Consider the following 5,305-nt stretch of genomic DNA (forward strand, 5'->3'; position numbering starts at 1 on the left):
CCGAATGAGCGGTCAGAACAAAGCCTCAATACGGGATTCTCGTGGTGTTTTTGTTGCTGCCTTGTCTTTTGCACAGAGTAAAAGACAAGGCAGCCATCGAATAGGGCCCGATTGTTCCTACTTGGTCAGCCGAGGAGCAAGGGGGGGGGGAGCAAGCGTCTCAACCAAGCAAAGCTCACCATGGGGAAGGTGGCTATGCCAACAAGCCTGATGCCCTGCTCCCGCAGTGACGGATAATCGTACTCTGGTTTCTCTTCATAACGTACAAGTCTTTCGCCTTTTACTAAAGATTTCTGTGGAGAGCAGCACTAATGAGTTGTTTCTATTTTTGGCAGGCTTTACCTTTGCGGGTGAAGCCCTTTCTGTCTGTGCAAAAGAAATCTTGTTACTGTGCAGAGTGACTTCTCTGAGTAGAGTCGCCTTACTTGTTGCGACTGTGCCGATGTTCGAAGCTGGAGTGCAAAGTTGTTGCTTGAATGGTGCTTGCTGGAGCGTGCGGGAGTGCAAAGTTATACCATTTAAAAGGGCTGAAGAGTGCTCAGTGCAGCGGGTGGGCGACACTCTGGCCACCTTGAAAACCGAGGTTACATCCACTACCAGGGGCAGCCCAAGTTCTGCCGCAAGTGTGGTGAGCATGGGCACCTGGTTGAGGCTTGTACCAAGGTGTTATGTGGGAAGAGCAGAGAAATTGGGCAAACTTTTGGAGAGTGTCCAAATGGCAGGAAATGTAATCTCTGTGGAGAATTAAATCACCTCTTCAGAGATTGCCCTAAATCTTTTGCCAACAAATTAAAGACGGTAAAGCCACAGTCAAGCCAACAAAGAGAAGGACCAAAGGTGGCAGTTGGTGAACAAAGTGAAGAGGTTGACCCAATAAATTCAAACTTCCCGCCAAAAGCTTGGATTGGAAGTGAGGAGCAAAAAGGGGAGGGGCCTGTAGAGGCCTCACCACTCAGTGTTGAAGTCTGTGAGAATTCACAGGCAGAGGGTGGAGCTACGCTAAATGAGGAGGAAGAGCAGACAGGTGAGTCTAGTGAAGATACTCACCTCCCCGAAGGTCAACAGAAGGTCAATTTGTTGATAGGCATTCATTTATTTCTTCACTTCTGATGAAGTTTCAACAATAAACAACAAACTTTGTATTATTAGAAAGAACCAGAATCATTCTTCAGGAATCCGAAAATAAGCTCTATTTTATGAGTTATGCACGAATTCGGATTCTCCTATAAAACGAATTCATTAACTCAAACCAAGTTAAGACTGCTTTGTCCTTCATATTTATTCATGTCTAATCAAGTTTCAACGATAAACAACGTTGTACTTTGTAGAATGAGAAAGAACTTCTTCAGCAATAAGCATCTCTCGACATATGACGAAGTACAGATTTTGCTATAAAATTAATTCCTTCTATCAGCCTGACTTAAAACTGTTTGTCCTCCTTATTTATCCACTTCAAATCAAGTTTCAACAAATAAAAAAAAGTTGTAGTTTGAGAAAGTACAACTTAATCTTCAGCAATCAGTATAAAAAGAGGTGCAAATGCCAACCATACATACCTACAAGGTGGAGCGGAAGTATTCAGCTGCAAGTAGGTGTGAATGTTCGACTATAATTTGTAAAAAGCGGGTAAGAAAAGGTTCGAATGCCCGACTATATATTAACAAAAGCGGGAGGAGAGGTCTTCGGATGAGAGTGGGTGAGAATTTCCAACCATAATCTATAAAATACGGTGAAAAAAAATATGTGAATGCCTCATAGAATACTAAAAGCGGAAGTGTTCGGCTGCAAGAAGGTGTGAATGTCCGACTATATTTGGTGAAAAGCAGGTGAAGCAAGGTCTGAATGCCCAACCTTATATCATCAAAAGCGAGATCAGAGGTGTTTGGCTGCAAGAAGGCCATAGTTTTCCAAAAGCGGGTAAGGTGCGAATGTCCGACTAAATATCAACAAAATTTGGGGCGGAGGTCTTCGGATGCAAGTGGGTGTGAATATCCCACCATACAAGTATGGTGGAGAGGAAGCTGTAAATAGCCGACCATAGTTTGGAAAAAGCGGGTAAGAAAAGGTTTGAATGCCCGAACATACACCATCAAAAGAGGGAGCGGAGGTGTTCCGCTGTACGAAGGTGTGAATGTCCGACCATACTTGGTAAAAAGCGGGTAAGAAAAGGTTAAAATACCCGACTGTACACAATCAATAGCAGGAGCGGATGTGTTCGGCTACAAGAAGATGTGAAAGTCCGACCATGGTTTGTAAAAAGCGGGTAAGAAAAGGTGCGAATGTCCGACAATGTATGATCAAAAGAGAGAGCGGAGGTTTTCGGATACAAGAAGGTTTGAATGTCCCACCATAGTTTGTAAAAAGCGGGTAAGAAAAGGTTCGAATGCCCGACTATACACCATCAAAAGCGGGAATAGAGGTGTTCCGCTGTAAGACGGTGTGAATGTCCGACCATAGTTGGTAAAAAGCGGGTAAGAAAAGGTTAAAATACCCGACTGTACACAATCAATAGCGGGAGCGGAGTTGTTCGGCTACAAGAAGGTGTGAAAGTCCGACCATGGTTTGTAAAAACCGGGAAGAAAAGGCTCGAAAGCCAGACTATACACCATCAAAAAGAAGGTTTGAATGTCCATCAATAATTGCTTTAAAACAAGAAAGTAAATTTTCGAATATCAAACCGCACATGATCATAAGCGGGAGAGGAGGTGTTCGGCTGCAAGAAGGTGTGAATGTCCACCCATAATTCATGAAAAATGGGTAAAAAAAAAGGTGCGAATGCCTAACAATACATTATCAAAAGCAGGTGTGAATGTCAGATCATAATTTGTAAAAAGCTGATGAGAAAGGGTGAGAATGCCCGACTATACACCATCAAATGCGGGAGCGGAGGTGTTCGGCTCTGAGTAGGTGTGAATGTCCGACCATAATTGCTGAAGAATGTGTTAGAAAAGGTAAGAATGCTGGACCATACATCATCAAAAGCGGGAGAGGTGGTGTTCGGCTGCAAAAAGGTGTGACTGTTCGACTAAAGTTTGTAAAAAGTGGGTAAGACAAGGTGCGAATGCCTGACAATGTATGATCAAAAGCGGGAGCGGAGGTGTTCAGCTGCAAGAAGGTCTACATGTCCATCAATAATTGCTAGAAAACATGAAAGAAACTTTTCGAAAATCAAACCGCACATGATCATAAGTGGGAGAGGAGGTGTTCAGCTGCAAGGTGTGAATGTCCACCCATAATTCCTGAAAAATGGGCAAAAAAAAGGTGTGAATGCCCAACCATACATCATCAAAAGCAGGAGTGGAAGTGTTCGGCTACAAGAAGGTGTGAACGTCCAACCAAAATATGTAAAAAGAAGTTAAGAAAAGGTTCGAATATCCAACCAAACATAATCAAAAGCGGGAGCAGAGCTGTTCGACTGCAAGTAGGTGTGAATGTCAGATCATAATTTGCAAAAAGCTGATGAGAAAGGGTGAGAATGCCCGACTATACATCATCAAATGCGGGAGCGGAGTTGTTCGGCTGTGAGTAGGTGTGAATCTCCGACCATAATTGCTGAAAAATGTGTTAGAAAAGGTAAAAATGCCGGTCCATACATCATCAAAAGCGAGAGAGGTTGTGTTCGACTGCAAGTAGGTGTGAATGTCCAGCCATAATTACTCACAAACGGGTAAGAAAAGGTAGTAGCCAGACCATATATGATCAAAACAGGGAGCGGAGGTGGTTCAACTGCAAGAAGGTTTGAATGTCAAACTAAAGTTCAAATATATTAACAAAAGCGGGAGGAGAGGTCTTCGGATGAGAGTGGTTGAAAATTTCCAACCATAATGTATAAAATGCGGTGAAAAAAAAGGTGTGATAGAACACTAAAAGGTGGAGCGGAAGTGTTCGGCTGCAAGAAGGTGTGAATGTCCGACTATATTTGGTGAAAAGCAGGTGAAGCAAGGTCTGAATGCCCAACCTTACATCATCAAAAGCAAGATCAGAGTTGTTTGGCTGCAAGAAGGCCATAGTTTGCCAAAAGCGGGTAAGGTGCGAATGTCCGACTAAATATCAACAAAATTTGGGGCGGAGGTCTTCGGATGCAAGTGGGTGTGAATATCCCACCATACAAGTATGGTGGGTGGAGAGGAAGCTGTGAATAGCCGACCATAGTTTGGAAAAAGCGGGTAAGAAAAGGTTTGAATGCCCGAACATACACCATCAAAAGAGGGAGCGGAGGTGTTCCGCTGTACGAAGGTGTGAATGTCCAACCATACTTGGTAAAAAGCGGGTAAGAAAAGGTTAATATACCCGACTGTACACAATCAATAGCGGGAGCGGATGTGTTCGGCTACAAGAAGGTGTGACAGTCCGACCATGGTTTGTAAAAAGCTGGTAAGAAAAGGTGCGAATGTCCGACAATGTATGATCAAAAGAGAGAGCGGAGGTTTTCGGATACACGAAAGTTTGAATGTCCTACCATAGTTTGTAAATAGCGGGTAAGAAAAGGTTCAAATGCCCGACTATACACCATAAAAAGCGGGAGCGGAGGTGTTCCGCTGTAAGACGGTGTGAATGTCCGACCATAGTTGGTAAAAAGCGGGTAAGAAAAGGTTAAAATACCCGACTGTACAAAATCAATAGCGGGAGCGGAGTTGTTCGGCTACAAGAAGGTGTGAAAGTACGACCATGGTTTGTAAAAAGCAGTTAAGAAAAGGTTCGAATATCCAACCAAACATAATCAAAAGCGGGAGCAGAGCTGTTCGACTGCAAGTAGGTGTGAATGTCCAGCCATAATTACTCACAAACGGGGGAAGAAAAGGTAGTATTGCCAGACCATACATGATCAAAACAGGGAGCGGAGGTTCAGCTGCAAAGTGTGAATGTCTGACTATAGTTTGTAAAAAGCGGGTAAGACAAGGTGCGAATGCCCGACAATGTATGATCAAAAGAGAGAGCGGAGGTGTTCGGCTGCAAGGTCTGAATGTCCAACCATAATTTGTAAAAACCGGGTAAGAAAAGGCTCGAAAGCCCGACTATACATCATCAAAAGCGGGAGCGGAGGTGTTCAGCTGCAAGAAGGTGTGAATGTTCGACTAAAGTTTGTAAAAAGCTGGTAAGACAAGGAGCGATGTCCCGACATTGTATGATCAAAAGCGGGAGCGGAGGTGTCCAGCTGTGAGTAGGTGTGAATGTCCGACCATAATTGCTGAAAAATGTGTTAGAAAAGGTAAGAATACTGGGCCATACATCATCAAAAGCGGGAGAGGTGGTGTTCGGCTGCAAGAAGGTGTGAAAGTCCAACAATGGTTTGTAAAAAGCGGGT

At 43.8% G+C, this 5,305-nt stretch overlaps 1 non-coding gene across 1 annotated transcript; it reads left to right on the forward strand.

Moving 5' to 3' along the window:
* Positions 1 to 239: 239 nt before the first annotated feature.
* Positions 240 to 353, forward strand: LOC140274241 (U5 spliceosomal RNA). The gene has a single exon (XR_011908213.1). It is a non-coding gene; the product is annotated as a U5 spliceosomal RNA (small nuclear RNA).
* Positions 354 to 5,305: the final 4,952 nt, after the last annotated feature.

This window comes from Leuresthes tenuis, unplaced genomic scaffold (genome assembly GCF_036924035.1).
Source record: "Leuresthes tenuis unplaced genomic scaffold, fLeuTen1.0.hap1 SCAF_17, whole genome shotgun sequence".
In the NCBI taxonomy this organism is placed as follows: domain Eukaryota; kingdom Metazoa; phylum Chordata; class Actinopteri; order Atheriniformes; family Atherinopsidae; genus Leuresthes; species Leuresthes tenuis.